Source organism: Sciurus carolinensis, chromosome 10, assembly GCF_902686445.1.
Source record: "Sciurus carolinensis chromosome 10, mSciCar1.2, whole genome shotgun sequence".
NCBI classification, from domain to species: Eukaryota; Metazoa; Chordata; class Mammalia; order Rodentia; family Sciuridae; genus Sciurus; species Sciurus carolinensis.
In genome coordinates this window covers 113814936-113833664 of record NC_062222.1, presented here as the reverse complement: position 1 = coordinate 113833664, position 18729 = coordinate 113814936, and the positions used below count along the sequence as shown (strand labels likewise).

Below are 18729 nucleotides of genomic sequence, written 5' to 3'. Positions count from 1 at the left end.
AGTGAGAAGAACTTCTCTGAAGCCTCAGATACTGCCAACCACAGAAAAATTCACCCAAATCTGTTTTCAAGCTTGTGGCCACACAGACTATGGGATGGTAATGAAATGGTTGATGTTTCATGCCACTGAGTTTGAATAGTTTTTCTTGTTCTGTTTCTTATTCATTTGTTTTTGCACCAAAACAGCAAAAAAAAAAAAAAAAAAAAAAAAAAAAAAAAATAGCATATGAAACATTTTCTTTCTTCATTCTTCAGCATAAAGGGGGAAGAAGAGAAAATGGAACATTCCACAAAACTGCCTTCCATTTAATAACTGTGAACTTTGTGACAATTGGTTTAAAAACCATGGGTCATATTCTCATATTATAGATTTTATGGAAGATTAAATTAAACAGCATCATTAATGTATGATGCAAATACACAATCAAAAAGCTCTGAAGTGCTTACCGTGCTACCCAGGGAGGGGTCCATACAAGTTGTTCTTGATTCCCGTCATAACTTAAAGGGAAACTGTCACAATGTCCGGAGCCCTTGAGGTCTTGCAAATGAAGGAAGAGGATATCCTCAAATTCCTTGCAGCAGGAACCCACCTAGGTAGCACCAACCTTGATTTACAGATGGATCAATATATCTACAAAAGAAAAGAGATGGCATATACATCATGAATCTGAAGAGAACCTGGGAGAAGCTTCTGCTGGCAGCTCGTGTCATTGTTGCCATCAAAAACCCTGCAATGTCAGTGTCATATCCTCTAAGAATACTGGCCAGCAGGCTGTGCTGAAGTTTGCTGCTGCCACTGGAACCACTCCTATTGCTGGTCAACTTCAGTCCTGGAAACTTCACTGACCAGATCCAGGCAGCCTTCCAAGAGCCACGTCTCCTGGTGGTTACTGATCCCAGGGCTGACCACCCGCCTCTTACAGAAACATCTTATGTCAATCTGCCTACCACTGCTCTGTGTAACACGGACTCTCCTCTGCGCTACATGGACATTGCCATTCCATGCAACAATAAGGGAGCTCATTCTGTGGGTCTGATGTGGTGGATGCTGACTCGAGAAGTTCTGTGCATGCGTGGCACCATTTCCTGTGAACACCTGTGGGAGGTCACGCCTGATCTCTACTTCTACAGAGATCCTGAAGACCATTGAAAAGGAAGAGCAGGCTGCTGCTGAAAAAGCTGTGACTGAGGACGCATTTCAGGGTGAACGGACTGCTCCAGCTCCTGAGTTCACTGCTACTCAACCTGAGGTTGCAGACTGGTCTGAAGGTGTGCAGGTGCCCTCTGTGCCTATCCAGCAGTTCCCTACTGGAGACTGGAGTGCCCAGTCAGTCACTGAAGACTGGTCTACAGCTCCCACTGATCAGGTCACTGAGTGGGTAGGAACAACTACCAAGTGGTCTTGAGCTGTTCTGTAGACCCTTATTAAGCAAAATGGAAATAAGGTTACAGAAAATAAACACCAGTTTCTTAAAAAAAAAAAAAACTTTCTTGAAAAATAATTTTAAAAATTAAGCTGATTTGAAGAAAGAAGAAAAAACAATTGCTAGTAAATATTGGAGAAGTGAGCTAGGAAGAACAAACACCATGGATAAGAGCTATGAGGACAGCAAATGCAGCATGCCTCAGGGAAGTTCAGGATTAGTTTGGGACATAGATAAACATCAAGAAAGGCATGTGACTGAGGAGGGAGGTCAGGGCCAGATGATAAAGAGCTCTTCATACAATTTTAAGAACTTGAAAATAGTTCTTAAGAACAATGAAAAATAGTACTGAGTTAAGCAAATAATTTCATATTTTTGATGGACAGTTTTAGCTAAAGGCTTTGTGATTTGGATGACTCTATCCTTTTTCCTTTTGCTGTTCATAATGCTTACTCATTCAGAATAGTTTGGGCATTATCCTCCTACAATTATAGGATGGATGTCAGAAATCTGCTTTCATGACTTATACTCTCCTATTCTAATATAGAACTGGGAAGTATAGGGTCTTTTTTATCATATACATGATTTAATTGGGGACCTTAAATTTACTGTTATGTTGTTTTATGATTAAAAAATCATCCTAAAAAATGAACTTACCCTGTGAAATTGAGGGTATTATACCAATTATACCAGAAAATTCCACAGGAACAGTACATTCAAATAGATTCAGGTTCATTTAGAAAATTTAGTACTAGTACTAGTAAATTTGCCATATAAATTTACAGATTTATATGGCAAAAAATTTGAAGAAGAAAATTAAAGTCAATTAAAAATTAAATTCAATTAATCAGAGGTCAATTAAAGACATACATTATTTTATAAACTCATTGTTTTTAGTCAAAATATCAGATTTCAACATATTTATTCAACATTTAAGTATCATATTAACACTTCTAGTTTAAAAACTGCTTAGTTTTGCTTGCTATCTAGTATATAGTTTCTTATTAGGTCTTGATATTATTTGAGACTTGCATGTACAGAAATATTAACTATTCTGTATTCTGGGACTAGATATTCTATCTACCTCTTCTGGCTACATCAGTAGAACCTATTTATACCATCGGTATACTCTCTTCATAAGTACAGTATTCATGAAAATAACAAAAAATGTCCACTTGCCCCTTGTATTAGCTGGTTCTCTGCTCATAAGAGCTGGCTAAACAGTGTTTGCAGCTAGGATATAGCATAGGTTCTCTGCTGGGTTCTTTCATTTTATTATGTCCTTTAATATATCTTAATATTATCTTCTCTTTTCAGAGCACTGTTTGCCAAAGTATATCAGGATTAGCACAGAATCTGTGGTTAAACATAAACATTGCCTATGTGAGTTAAATGAAAGGTACATTCAACATGTCAATATTAGCATACAAGAAAGCATCCACAAACATTGTCTTACAAGAAAATAATAATGTTCATTTCTGATATGTGAGAACTTATTGTAAAAAGTAATCCCTACATTCCCAAACAAAATGATATCAAAATATTTTCAAGTTATGTTCCCAAAGGAATATCTCTAAGTATTAACAAAAAAGTTAGATGTCAGAACAAATTAACTATCTTACATTTATTGTCATAGAGTTATATTCTTTGCTAAGGTGGTAGGAATTATGATTTTAAATATGGATATAAGTTTGCAAAAAAAGTTGTTAGCATTGTGGAGTTTACATATAATAATATTTTTCATAAAACTGTTCTAATTTTAAATTTTGCTTTATGGCCAATGAATTTTTATATGTTCTGTATCATAAATTTAAAAATGAGGAAAAACATGCTTTGCGTATGCTAAGGTTTTAGAAAAGACTAATGATTATTTCAAAATTTTGCTATTGTATAGGTACAAATTATTTTGTACATCACTAAGAATTATGGTTTGTCACTATCTACTCAATGCATTAAAACAACTCCATTCAAAACATATGCAAAAAATGAAATTAAAGATATCAAATATGTGTGGCTGTGTAATAAGGTGACTATAAATGATTGGCAGATATTTCCTTGAATATGAAAGCCAAATGATGAAAACTAGGGATAATAAGAAGTCATGTACTTTTATTTAAGGAGATTGATTACCTAACTCACTTCTTTTGAAGGTTCATGTTCACTTAAATGTCCTAACTCTCCCTGTACTAAAATACAGTAAAATACAAATATATGAATATGAGATCATGTTGATTTTCATAAAGTCCACTGTTCAACAACTGGGACAATCTTTCAAGTACAACCAGACAAAACAGAAAAATCCTTAGAATATGTAGCAGAGTTCTTGTATTCAAAGAAATATTGACAAGCCAATTTCCTATGGAAGGTGAAACTCCGAAGGCATGATTGGGAAGGAAGAAACAAAAAGAAAAAGGGAAATATATATAATACATAGAGAGAGAAACAATTTTTTTGTATAGGATAGAGATGCAGAAATTCCACTTCTAGAATGATAATGTGAGGAGTGCCCTGGATGTGCTGCTACTCATAAAAGTAGTGGAAACCGTGAAAGGTATGTAAGAACAAGAACAATCAGTCTTTAGCATTTGAATGATAACCAACTCTTAACTCTCCTATCTTGATGTAAGTTTCATTTAAGACAGCATCAGCCAAGAACAAAGGACTTCTGCTATGATGCAGCTGAGGTCCTTAGTATCATTCACCCCACCCCACACTACCTGTTCCTGAGGCTATGCTCCTAGCAAGTGTGGCCAAGAGGTAGGAATTCATTTCTTCATAGGGGACCTAACTCATGGGTTGAAGTTCCATCAAAAATGAAGCATTCTATTGTTTACTCATAACAGTATGCCTTCATTCTAGATTATAAAGCAAAGGAAAGTTCTCATGCCAGCAGTAGCATGGTGAGAACACCAATGTCTACCTAACACTGATCCCAGCGCCTAGCTCTTCAAAGAGGGATGCCACTCAAGGAAGAGCATGCCCCAAGTACCAAAGCCAAGGATTAGAAATTTTGCCCAAAGGAAAAAAAGTAGAAACAAACCAGAGCTCCAAAATTCTTCCCAAAGAATGAGTCTAGGAGATTCAACCAGGAAGGTACTTTCTAAAACAATGAAGGAGTGGCATAAAGCAAATAAGAAGAGAGAGGTACTTCACTAGAGTTATAAACTGTATCTCAGGCCAGATAGTTTACCAGCGGGAATCAAGAAAAGAGCCCTCCAGGTGTCACAACAACATTCAATAAATATTCTTGTAAGGAAGCCCAAATTTAATTAAGTCAGTGTCTGCAGTAATCTATTCCTCAGGGTATTACTGATACAATAATCAGTAAACAGCAGATTTTACCATCTGAATGTAGGCAAGGAATGAGATAGACAAAGGGATCCCTGCTAAATCCACTGTCATCTGAAGTCACCTTGCACACGCCTAAACTAAACCTCTGGGGTTTATATCAGAAGCTTGATAGAGAGAAGATGAAATAGACTGCAATGAAGTAATCCACTTAGTCAGTAGAAGAATAATCAAGTTAACAGGCTTAGAACAGTATGGAGGAACAGCGCCCATACATGCCCATACATACTCTATCTTATTGAAAGAACAAGAACTATAACTGGGCAGTAGAAACTTCCCATGGATATCATTTGGATTTGAGCCATAACCCACAATTTACTTCTTTTTCCAAGCCTATCTGGGAGATATTGGATTTAACCTACACTTCAAAGTAGTGGTATTTTATTATAGTACTTAAGTTCAGAAATTAATAGAAGTCATGTTTTAATAAGGAAAGAAAGGTGTGATGACAAAGTCTTATCCAATAGAAAATATTAATAGAAGATAAAAATTATTTTAAAAAGAACCAAATGGGAATTCTATAGTTAGAAGTATAATAGCAGAAGTGAAATAATTTTTGAGATTAACAATGAATTTGAACCATCATCAAAAAAAAAAATCAAGTAACTTGAAGATAGATTGCTAAAGTTTATCATATTTGAAAACAGACATAGGAAAAAATGGTAAAATAATAAACTGAGACATAGATAAATGTAGCATATTAATTGCACAGAAATATACATGTAGTCTAAATGTCAGTAGAACAGGAAAAAAAGGAGCACAGAGATATTCAAGAAATAATGGTTGTAAATTTTTCTATTATGGTTAAAATATATTAAACATGTTTCCAAGTACTCTAGTGGGCTTCAGTGGAGTAAAAGTAGAGACCAACACATAGTTATATCATACTTAAAAGCATTTAAAACAAAAGAGGCAAAGAGAAAACCACAATAAGATTAATACCTGAACTCTGGTGAGAAACCTTGTTGTCCAAAATGCAGTGTGACAGCATATTCAGAAAGCTGAAAGAGGGAGGCTGAGGCAGGAAGATTGAAAGTTCAATCAGCTGTAGCAACTTAGTGAGGCCCTAAGCAACTTAGTGAGACCATGTCTCAAAGTAAAAAAAAAAAAAGGACCAGGGATTTGGCTCAGTGGTCAAAGGTCTCTAGGTCCAAGCCCTGGAACACCCCCTCACCACAAAAAAAAAAAAAAAAAAAAAAAAATCGCTTAAAGAAAAAATGGTCAATCAGGAGTTCTCTATCCAACAAAACTATGCTTAAAGAATAAAAGTGTATAAAAACATCATAGGCATACATCATAAGTATGTAAAAACCAAGAGAATTTGTTTCTGACTGTCTTATAAGAAACAATAGAGCAATTTCTCAAGATTGAAAGCTAACTAACTGATAGTTATTAGCACTCACTCTATCATGTACATGCGCGCACACACACAAGGTCAAATAAGATGCTGGGGTGAAGATAATTAATGTAAGACTACAAGACAATATAAATGTTTCTTCTTTTTTCTTTAATTGATTTTAAAAACAATTACATAGAAGTATTTGTTTATTTATACATAATTGTTTTGCTTTAACCTATAACTATAGTTGACAATAACATTACAAAGTTAGCAACTGGGATTGAAACTGTACTTGGCTAAGAAAAAAATGCAATACAAGTTAACTCAAACCCACAGGAATAAATGAAAAGACCAGAAATACTAAATAAGAGAGTTAAAGTAACAAAATTTGTAAATAAATTATCTTCTTTCATCTCAACTTCTTGAAGATAAAATTATGAGAAGTATCTTATTTTTTTTTTTGTGCTTCTGTAGTACAATGTTTGTGACTGGGTAATTGATAAAGGACAAAATTTTATTTCTCACAGTTCTGGGGAGGCTGAAGATCTAAGGTCCATGCACTGGTATGTTTCATGAATAATGAGGCAAAGTCTGCTTCCAAGATGTCCCTCCTCAAGGGGGGATCAACACCATGTCTTCATATGGGAATATGGGCAGTAAAACCAGAGAGGTCAAACTTCTTCAAACTTCCAGTCACATTATAATACATTTTTAAATGAAAGAGTCATAATCACCTTCCAAAGGCCCCCATGTTAATATTGAGATTAAGTTTCAACATGAATTTTGGAGGGAACACAAATATTCATACCACAGCATCATGTAATAGTGATAATAGTAAACCATAGAATTTGTAACATATATAGTTGAGATATGTACGATAATAACACAAAAAGGAGATGAGGGAGTACAGTTATGCAAAAGTGGCATTTATACACGTCACAATCATTATTACACATCTAAAATAACGTAAGATGTATGTAATGTACTTCAGACAAACATTTAAGGAAAAACATCTAATGAATATAGAAAAAAAAAATTTAAGAACTATTTTTTTAAAGAAAATAATTCAAAATAAAGAGTATGAAGAAATAAAGATGAAAAGACTTAAGTCAAGTAGAAAAAAGAAAAATTACATATGTAACTCCAACTATGCTAATCATAACATTTTATTTAAACAAATTAAATTATCTAGTCAAAGGGTAGAGATTGTCATACTGGATGAACAAAGTTCCACCCACATCCTGTCTGCAGGACACACAGTTTAGACCAAAGATAAAAATGAATGCAAAAATAAAGAACGAAAAAAATACCATACAACAAGTAACCACAAGAGAGCTGGAACCTTATACTGATACCAGATACGATAGAATTTAATACAAGAAAAATTGTATAGATAAAGAAGATCATAATAAAAGGGTCAACACCTTAGGAAGTTGTAACAATTATCAACTTATATGCATTTGATATCAGGATCAAAATACATGATAAAAGAACTACATAGGAAAAGAAATTATACAACTCCACAATATTTGTTGAAGACGTTAATATTCACTAGAGAAAAAGCTTTTTACAAAATTACATACTTTTAATGATAAAAACACCCAACCGAGGAATAGGACACCTCCTCAATCTGGTAGCAGGCCTCTGTGAATCAAACTATGTGATCAAAGACTGGATGTTTTCCTCTAAGATCAAGAGTAAGACAAGTGTATCTGCTCTTGCCACTCTAATATAACAGTGTCCTAGATGCTCCAGTTAGAACAATTAGGCAAGAAAAAAAGGAGGAAGTATATCCAAATTGAAAAGGCAGAAGTTAAATATCTCTATTCGCAGATGACATCACCTCAAATAGACAATAGATCCTGAGATAATCCTAAGGATCTCTCTGAAAAACTTATTGGAACTTAAAAATGAGTTCATAAAAAGCTGCAAAATAGAATACTATTATAATAAATCAATTGTATTTCTATATATTTTCAAAAAACTATGAAATATTGAGGAAATACCTCTGTATAATGCTAGCAAAATAAAATAATTTTGAATAAGTTTAACTGAAGAGTGCAAAATTATACTCTGAAACTAAGATATATTTTTGAGGAGAATTAAAGAAATTTAGAAAAAATGGAAGGACATCCCATAATCATTGATCAGTATATGTAATGTGATTAATGTGACAATTCTCCCCAGATAATCTGTGAATTATACTCAATCTTTTTCAGGATCTCAAGTGACATTTTTGTAGAAATTGCCAAGATTGCCTGATTCATATGGAAAGTCAAGAGGCCCAGCGTATTCAAAACACTATTGGAAAGAAGAATGAGTTTGGAGGGCTAACACATAGTAATATTAGAGATGTTGATTTTTGACAATGATAGATTATTATTCTCAACGAATAGAGAAGACAACTGTTGCCATTTGTGGGAAAAAAAAATAAAAAAGATTAAAGTTAGTTGTCTACTCCATGGTCCGTAAAAATTAACTCAAGATGGTCAAAGACCTAAAGACTTAACAACAACAACAAAAAATTAATAAGTCCTTATGAAGTTTGGTTTGGCAAGTTCAAATCTAGAAAGCCACATAGGAACACTCATGAGGGACCAGGTCCTAGCCACAAAAATCTCCAAGCCAGTTGCCCACCCCACTACTCTGGAGTCCTTTTCAGACTTGCTTGGGAACTTTCCCTGCATTCTCCAATAAACATTATGCATATAGTGAATGTTTTCTTACTTGCTTTGTGTGTGTGTGTGTGTGTGTGTGTGTGTGTGTGTGTGTGTTTGAAATCTAACGAAATTTTGGGTGAGGGATGCAGTTCACTTTTCCATAGTGATCACAACAGTGTGTTTTGTTTGAATAGGGATAATCAGTGAAAAGGGAACAATTTTTTATTCTGAGTCAAAATAAGGAAGAGCTGGAATTATAATCAGGATTTGAAATGGACACAAATATTATGTTTCATTGCAAATTAATAAAATTTTATATTAATTTCAAATGAAGCAGAATCACAAATTAGTTAAGACAAAAATAAATGAAAAGAAATAAAGTTGAATTTAAGCTTGGGAGGAGGAGAGAGAGAAACTGATGAAGGAAAGGAAGGAAAGAGAAAGGAGGAAAAAGAAAAATTCATGAAAGTAATTCATTGAACTAATGTGAAAATGCATCTGCTATATTTTCAGAGAGCAAGTTCTTTAAAATGACTAATTAACATGGAGTGTTGTAGGCTATTGCATAACTGTTTGTTTAATAAGGTATTTGATTGAATTATTTTCAAAAGTCAGAATTGGAAGAATGTAAAAAAGTTTTAAAAGCATAAAGTTCTGTTTTCTTGCCCTGAGGCAGAAATATTTCAGTCAATGAGAAACAGGAGAATCTCAGTTTTAATATTTCTACAAATAGAAAGGATGAAATTCCCTCTGAAAAACAAATCTTAGTCTTCTAAAAATACTTCCTTTAAAGTGCAACTTTTACTCAGACAATACATAAAATGAAGTTGAAATAATAAAAGTACTCTGGTTTTGAGCTATCTGTATGCTTAAAAATGGATCTGAAAAAGAAAAATGAGGAAGGAACTGGATTCAGAGATGATACAGTTATTCTTTAAGTGTAAGTTGTTCAACAGAAAAAACATAGTTGATAGTATAAACGAATTAATAACATTGAATTATTCCCTGTATAAAAAGAAATAAAGACTACAAATGCAATAAATATAATGATTATTTCCTTGAATGAGTTCAAGCAAAACAATTACATTTAGGGCTAATAATAAAAAGTATCCAGGTAGATAAAGAAAAAAAACATACATTTTTATAAATTTCTAATTCTGGCCTACATTTTAAATTCTGAACATTGAATAAAATCTTTGGGACTTTTGCAAATATGAATTTCCATATATTGTTTAAGATTGACCAAACAACTGCTCTAATTCCTTAGTTATAATTCAGATAAGGGGAATATTAAATCTAGATCTACTTTGATCTTGACATGTGGTTATTATCACTTTCCACTTAGTGAATAAGGAAAGAAACAATATAGAATCATAATGGCACAGGGAAACACTAACAATACTTTCTCTTTTGTACCAAATTTGAAATGCTAATTCCATTGAAAGGCGGCTTTATTCATCATAATTCATGACAAATTAGAGTTCTGTTTCACTAAAACCAGGTCTTTAAAAGATGTTGTTGCTCTACCGTTCACATTGTCAACCTTACCATTTCTCTGAATAAAGACCTTAATTAAATGACAGCCTGAATTTTGGCCTCTTTCACATTACAACATTTTAAGCAAATTAGTATTGTAATAAATTTCTCATGTGACAAATACTTTAATTGCTTCAAATGGAGTAGTTGTTTTGTCCATTTCAATAAACCTTTTAGTTTAAGCTATAGCTTTAAAATTAAATAGGATGCTCTTATAAGGATGCTTATAGACTAAATAACATGGTTCCTTACAATGACTACATTTTTGATTAAGTAATTTATAAAGTGAACTTTTAGGATTACAATTGTCTGGACTACATAGAACTGAAAGAGAATTACTATTTAGAGCTATATGATTATAGAACAATACTTACCAGTATAACTGCCATCATGTAAGTCTTGTCTTACTAATTTATATTTCAACAAAAATGATAGTCTATTGCAATAACTCTGTATACAATTGACTCCAATGCTTTTTATGCTGACTTTTTAAAAAAATTTAGTTCATCTCTTTTTTGTGCAAAGTGCTAGAGATTGTACCCAGGGCCTTACAACTGTTTAGGACAATTATTTAACACTGATCTATAACCCCAGTTCCCCAGTGTTTTTTATAATCACAGATTCCTTTCACATTTATCATGATCTAATATATAAATCCTCTTTTAATAATTTTGTCAAAATTTTATATGCTTACATGATCAAAAACAATTGTAGACTTTAATAAGAAAAATATATTTTTCTAGTAGCATTTAAGGGGTAAAAAAATGTTACTTTTCTTTTTTTTTTTCTTTTCTGAAGAAAGTATCTAATCTTTTGCGTTCTTTTGACACAATTCGTAATAAATATCAGGGGTTCACTGAAGTCCTCACCTAATTTAAATGCTTTTTATAAGTCTTTAGCTAAGATCATCAGACTTAAATTTCCTATGATTCCACTGTTGGTCAAATTATGTTTTCTTTCACAGTATTTTAATACAAATCATGATGCAGTATGAGAAGGAAAAACAAATATATAAATATTTATTCTTTATAGACATTTTGATAATAAACATCAAAGAAACGACAGATTTTTAGACTTTTAAAAAATGTTAAGAAAATAAAGGTAACAATATTTTTTTAAGAGATAAGCTCAACGTTAAGCTAAAAATCATCTTAGAAGTATATTGGATTATTCTTAACATGTGTCCCTTTTGGGCCAGCTTTTATCTCCCCACATTTTGTAGTCACATATAAAAATTTAAATGTGATTCACATAATCTTTAACTTCACTTTAAGACAAACAACATTGTCATCAAAATGGTAGACTACAGCTTATTCTTGGCTGGCCCCACGGTCAGAAACCACAGACAGCCACAAAGGCTGTGGCTGTGGCAAAGCTCCTCAGCTTTCTTAAGAAGTGGGGACACTCATCTAGAAGAGATGTAGTGAAGAATATTGGTTCAATATTTCTGGATATGCAGAAATTTCAAAGAAAAGATACTAAAGCATTTTGCTATATAGATGTTTTAAAGAAATGGTATCTATATCAAAAACAAAAAATAACCAAACCAGTCCAAAATCAAGCAAATCAGAGAGAAATATTCTTTATGTAGTGTTTAAATTATACATGATTTATTTGTAACTCTCCCCTAGATCTTCAAAATCAAAGTCTATTTAGTCATTTTAATATCATCAGACATTGGATATTGGAACATTTGTATGTCATTTGAACTATGCATTTGTGGTTTTTCTCTATTTATTCTTTATCTACGTGTTCATATGAATCTCACATTTTGAATTATTTTACCTGAAGGCTCTTCACAATAAGTAACTATATAAAATTAGAGCACTTTTTGAATAAAACTTTAAATGTTACTTTTACACTATAAAAATTAATATTTTACCCTGTGACTTCAGAATCTGATACAGGAGGATCGCAAGTTCAAGGCTAGCTTCAGCAACACAACTTTCAAGGCCCTAAGCAACTTAGTGAGACCCTGTCTCAAAATAAATAATAAAATGACTGAGGATGTGACTCATTTGGTAAAGTATTAAAGTGCCCCAGTTCCAATCCCCAGCACCCAAATAAATAGATAATAATGTTTTTATATATTACACAAGTAAAAAATGCCTAATTCAGTATAGCAGCATAGCAGTTTCTAGACAATAAATGGTATATATTGAAAATATCTTAAAACTTTTGAATACACCAAAATTCAGTTAAAAAGTGAATATCTTTTATAACTCCTCAATCTGTTACATTCATAGACCATGTTTCAAAAAAAAAAAAATCACATATCTTTATTGTGTCCTAGAAGTGTTTTTTTTATGCTAGATTTACGGTGTTAATTTCAGTTTTAGGGCATGATAATCATAAGGCCTCAATATAATAGTGGGGTACTAAAAAGATGTGATGAATAAAAAGTAAATCCTGTGTAATTTAAATGATCTAAGAAGCACACAATTATGTATAATGTGAAAGTAGCAGGTTAAGTATGATCTGTTCTTTTTTGAATGGGAAGAAAATTATTAGCATGCTCTTCTGATTTTGATGCTCAGTGGTTGATTGGTGGTGTTCAGACTCTCTCCCTTCCTCAAAGAAGATTCCTTCATTATTTCTGCTCCCCATGCATCACTGTGAGCTATCAAACCTTCCCTTCCTTCTTTATCAAGTTCAATGAAACCTAATGCATTCCATCGTATTCGTACAATTGCACTACTTTCAAAATTCAAACCCTCTTTTATAAGGTCACTATTATTTTTTTCTGTGTGAATATTGTTTGGGTATCTTTGGTTGGGAGTAGAGGCTTAAGAAAGTTTGTCCAATAAAATTAGTAGACATATTTCTCAATTTAGGATTTTCATTATAGCACAGTGTTTTCATGGAGAAAAAGCTGTTAAATGAGTACATTTTTATCATATTACTATTTGTTGATTTGCTCAGTCAACATACTTTTAAGTTTAAATATATAGTCACATGTGAAAATGTATTTACTGCGTCTTTATATTCAGAACAATTTCTTTGGGTAAATAATTATAGATTAATGATATAGTTTTTAGCACTTAGAATATATTATTCCATTGTCCATAATACCTTTATTTTAAAGAGAAGGCAGACCTAATTCTTATTGTTGACACTTTTATGTTCACATAACTGCCTCTTTTCCATTTTTCTGTCCTTCTTTTCTTCATCATTTATCACTCCCTTTCTCCTCTTTCTCCTCCACCTAATGTTCCTTTTACTGCTTTTACAATATCACTAATAGTACTTTTATTACTACTATTTTGGACTGCTTTTAGAATTTTACTCTTTGGCTTTGTCTTATGATTATATGCTTCTTGGCAGTTTTCTCTTTGTCTTCCTTGGATTTCATAGAACTTCCTGATTCTGTGCTACTGTCTTTCAATAGGTTTTTGAAAATTCTTCCAAGTAAAGTTACTGTCAAATAAGGTATGGTTCCATTCACTCTGTACTTTTCCTCTGAGACTTCAGTTCCATGAGTGATCAACCTTTTAATTGGTCCCACCACTGTTCAGCACACTGTCGTATAATATTCTTCACATATACCCTCTATGCTCATATACATAATTGATATTCATTGATTTATTTAAATTAATTATTTTTTTCTTACCAGAGCTTGAACCCTGGGGTGCTTTACCACTGAATCACATCCTCAGCTCTTATATTTATTATTTAGAGATTGGGTCACATTGAGTTTTTTAGGGCCTCATTATGTTACTGAGGCTGGCTTTGAACTCTCAATCCTCCTGTCTCAGCCTCTGAGCTGCTGAGATTACAGGTGTGTGTCACAGCACCTGGCTACTTTATTTTTCTTTATTCTATTCTATTCTATTCTACTCTATTCTACTCTATTCTACTCTACTCTACTCTACTCTACTCTATTCTATTCTGGTGGGGATCAGATACTGGACCTTGCACAAACTAGTCAAGTGCTCTACCATTGAGCTTCTTCTGTCCTGATTTATATTCTTAAATCTTTAAGTCTAATTCTGTCTTCAGTGTAGTCTAATTTGCTGCAACACCCATCTATTAGATTGGTAGTTTCAAATATTTGATATTTAAGTTCTAGTATGTTATTGGATTTATTGTTTTATATACCAATTTTATGGCAAAATTCTTCATTCCTCCTCTGTTTTTAAATCTTTTTGACTATTTTTGAACATATTAATCATAGATGTTAAAGTCTTTATTGTAAATGTTTAATATCTATAAAACATATAGAGTTATTTTTCTTTGGGATCTCATTTTGTCACAGTGCATGGTCATGTAGACCAACCTATTAGTGTTTCTGTTTTGTTTTTAATGTCATATATTTTGTAGAAAAAAATATATATAAAGTTCCCAAAAGATGTTATATTCTTCCTGAGTATATAGCTTTTCCTCCACTAGACTTTATGGAGTGGTGACTAAGGCCCCATCCAGCCTGGCTCTACTCACTCTCAGAGGGCTACAGTGCTGGTAAAGTTTCCTATACTTCTGGGTTTCTGCTTGCTCTTAAGTATTTTCACACAAAAGTCCTGAATATACTTCATGATCCTCTAGCTTCTATTTTATGATACTAAAAATGTCTCTGCTCTGCTTTCATTGTCTTTGGCCATAGTAATTAACTTCCTGGTCATATTGCAGAGACCCAAAATTCTAGCAGATACACTTGAGAAAAGTCAGACTATGTAGTATCCCACCCTGAGTGTTTCTTGGAAGCCCTATTGGTTTCCCTGTCCCTAGCTGTGCATTCTGGTTTCTCTGACACTTGTGCTTGCTCATCTACAAAATACCCCCAGAGAATTATATCATGCTGGATTTGGATTATGTTTCCTGGTTCACAGTAGTTTGTGGTTTTAGCAAATTCCTTCTATTTTTGCTCTCAGAAAGATCAATTCTCTGATTTATCTAGCTTTTCTAATAGGCTTCAAAAGAGGTATTGACTTGCTAAGACTTCTGCACTCTACTTAGAAGCAAATATGTTTATTTGTTGAATTAAAGACACTTCTAGAGCAACAATATGATGGAATTTACATTGGTAATTTTACGTCTTTAGAAACATATATTAGATTCCTAAAGATACAACTATATGGACCATATAAGAACATCATTGGGTTAGTGAGAAGGGGATATGGAATTGTAAAAAGCTCAATTTATATTAGAGAACTTAACTTTTTCTGAATTTGTAGTCTCATCCCAGAAATACTTGCTGTAACTTTGAAACTTAAACAAAAACAAGAAGTACTTGATTAATCTTGATTAATGGGGCAAGAGAAAAAACAGATGGCTTAACTATTTCCCAAATACGTGTGAAAATTTTTCAAAGGACATAGGGAGTAAATGCCTTACTACCCAGGAAATGGAAATTTTAATTAGAAAAAAATTGTCTTTTTCATTTCACCCTGAATGAGAAAGAATTTGATTGTGCTAAAGTAGAAAAATGCCCACACATTATGAGATATATGTTAAAAACAGTATTCAGAAAATGGATTCACTCTTTTGGAATGGACTTATTTTTTAATGTTTTCACATTTCTTCTTTTGCATGAACTTAAATTTTATAATTTGACAAACACAATTAGACCTTCATGAAAACATTTCAAATGTGAAAAAATATTTTGGAATACATTGTTATTATTTTCTACGACTGCCATTTTAAGCACTGTTAGCATATATTTTAACTACCTTCTGCTGTGTGAAACAGATGATGAGGTTTTAGGTTTTACTGTGAAAACATTCTATTTTAAAACCTCAAATTTTTTCACACATTCCATTTATTAAATGCATTTTGTTATTTTAGAGAAAAAAATCAATTTACATTTCCTCTTATTCAAAAAGCCCACAAAGTGATGAGGTAAATTGGGTTTTGTCATATTGTGATGCTTTTAACTAGAAAGCATTACTCTTTTATATGCCCTTATCTAATCCAAGTTATATTTACCTTATAAATATAATGCAAACTTTACTGAAGATTGCTGAGAATCAGTTTTTCCCCCAACTCATGTTTTAAAATGAAGACATCTGGAAATAATTTTTAATATACATATTAATATACATATATGTTCCAATATACATCAATCACATTTTGAAGAACTTATTGTTTACCCTTTTATGGCTATATTAATCACAATAAATTCTAATTTTTTTTGGGGGGGGACATACTGAATATTGAACTCAGGGGCAGTCAAACATTGAGCCACATCCCCAGTCATATTTTGTATTTTATTTAGACCAAACTGAGTTGCTTAGTGCCTTGGTTTTACTGAGTCTGGCTTGGAAGTCATAATCCTCCTGCCTCAGCCTCCTGAGCTGCTGGGATTACAGGCATATGCCACCTCGCCTAGTTAATTTTAAAAATATTGATGATCTTGTTTACCTGAGATCATAAAGCATATTTTACAGATATAGACAATATTTCCTGGGTGCTTACTATGTAGCTGGGAATGTCAGATCTAATTCAAATTTCATTTCATATGTAAAGAAACTAAGATAAATTATGTAAATGAATTAACTGAATTTGCATTACTATCTAATAGTGGAGCTTGGATTTGGACCTAGGCATCTGATTTGGGTAGGCATATGCCTAGTCACCATTGTAGGTCGCAATCTGCAGCACTGTCTTCCAGATTACTGAATTCTGACAAGAAGTTCACAGAAAGCATTCAAATTACTTGGTCAGGTTTTTATTTACAGAACTGTTTGAGACCATTACTTAGGTTTTTGAGAAACACCAACATCTTAATATTAAACCACAGAATCAAAGAAGTATCTTTACCTTTTTTTCTAGGAAGAACTGAGTAGATGATTAGTTACCTGTGTAAAATATACAGAGGAGCAAAGAACTACAGAATTGGACATCTTCAGAAGCCAAATTACTCATCACCTGGAGTGAGACAAGAAGCAGTGTTGAAATATCCCTTTCCATTCCCACGAAGTCAGAAGATGCTTGCCATTCCCGAAATCTATTATGTCATTCCTTTCCATTGTGAAATATCCTAAACACCTTAGAAAGTCAGGTGTTCTCCAGAAATTTGTTATTTTTTCCTCTTTAATTCAGAATGCCAAGATAACAGTATTTTAGAAAATCATTTTTTTTCCTGAAATTCTGATTCTGATTTTATGATTTCATATTTTTTCCATAAGCTTACAATCTTATAAGTTAAAACATAATGAATTGTTGTTCCAGTAATATACCTGCATCACTAAGAAATCCTCATTCAAATTATTTTTTAGAATATTATTTACTATGGTTTGGATGCAGTTTGTCTCTAGGGTGGCAATGCTGGAGGATGGTGTGGGAACTTTAAGAGCTGGATTGCAGTGGAAGTAACTGGTTTATTAGAAGTGGTAAACTCTAAAGGAATTAATGCTGGTCAGAGAAAGGGTATTTTATAACAGCATGTTGCTATTAAGAAAAAGCCCACCAATACACAAGAGTTCCACTGAACTCAGGGCCCTTGTATTTGAAATTTACTCATTTTCATTCTGAGCTGCCCTAAACAAAGAGGTCATTTGGCTTTGGGTAAAGACAGCGGGTGCTCGGAACAGGGGAAGCTCCGTGGAACACTCAAGTTCAAGTTTCTCAGAAATGGGAGCTTGCAGGAACATAACTCAACAGAAAATCCTCACCAGGAACTGAGAATCCTGGCCAGGGTTGGGGCGTCTGGAGAAGCACACCTCTTCTGTGATGGGGCGGCATTAACTCTTTCATACCACTGTTGCAGGAGGTGAAAAGTATGTTTTGGGTTTGGGAACTCCTGGGAGTCCTTTCCTTAAAAAAAATGGAGTCTGTGATATGGGGTCAACTCTACACTAATAGAAAGAAGAGTCTGAAGAGTCTGGTCAGGAGAGGTGGCAATAGGGAGGTTGTGGTAGATTCTCTTTAAACTGTCAGACTCAGACTGTCCTTCAAATCGTGGATCCCTCAGCCCAGTTTACCTCATTCGGCTTCTTCTGAGCCTATGCCTGCTTTTCTCAGTCTCTGCTTAAGGTAACTGGCTCACTATCTATTTCAAAATAGTCATTCCCCTTATTTGTCATTGAACTACTTCATTTAAACTCCAAGAAGAAATCCTCTATTATTCTGGAATGTTCCACCCATATGCTTTTATAACCATACTCATTTGTTTGTACTACTCTTAATTAAGCAAGAAGTTAAAACAATTTTGGGGGTGCTGTGAGGTGTCAAGGGAAGAATAAGATATAGCCATTGGTGGACATTTCCTCTGCCTGGAAGATCCCCTGGGAGCGAGATGGAAGGAGGGAGGCTGGTCAGGGACTACTGCAGTGGTCAGCTAAGAGAAAATGAGCTCTGAACTGGCAAGTGGAAGAGCAAACAGAAAGAAAAAAATAACTGTGTATGATAAGGCGGACTACATCATGAGGATCGAGTGGCTGCCAGGGTCTGGGGCAAAGAGAAGAGGAGCCACAAAGGACTTGGGT

At 33.4% G+C, this 18729-nt stretch overlaps 1 pseudogene; it reads left to right on the top strand.

The window, feature by feature from the left end:
* The first annotated feature begins 517 nt into the window (after positions 1 to 517).
* LOC124994106 (40S ribosomal protein SA-like) lies at positions 518 to 1405 on the top strand (annotated as a pseudogene).
* Positions 1406 to 18729: the final 17324 nt, after the last annotated feature.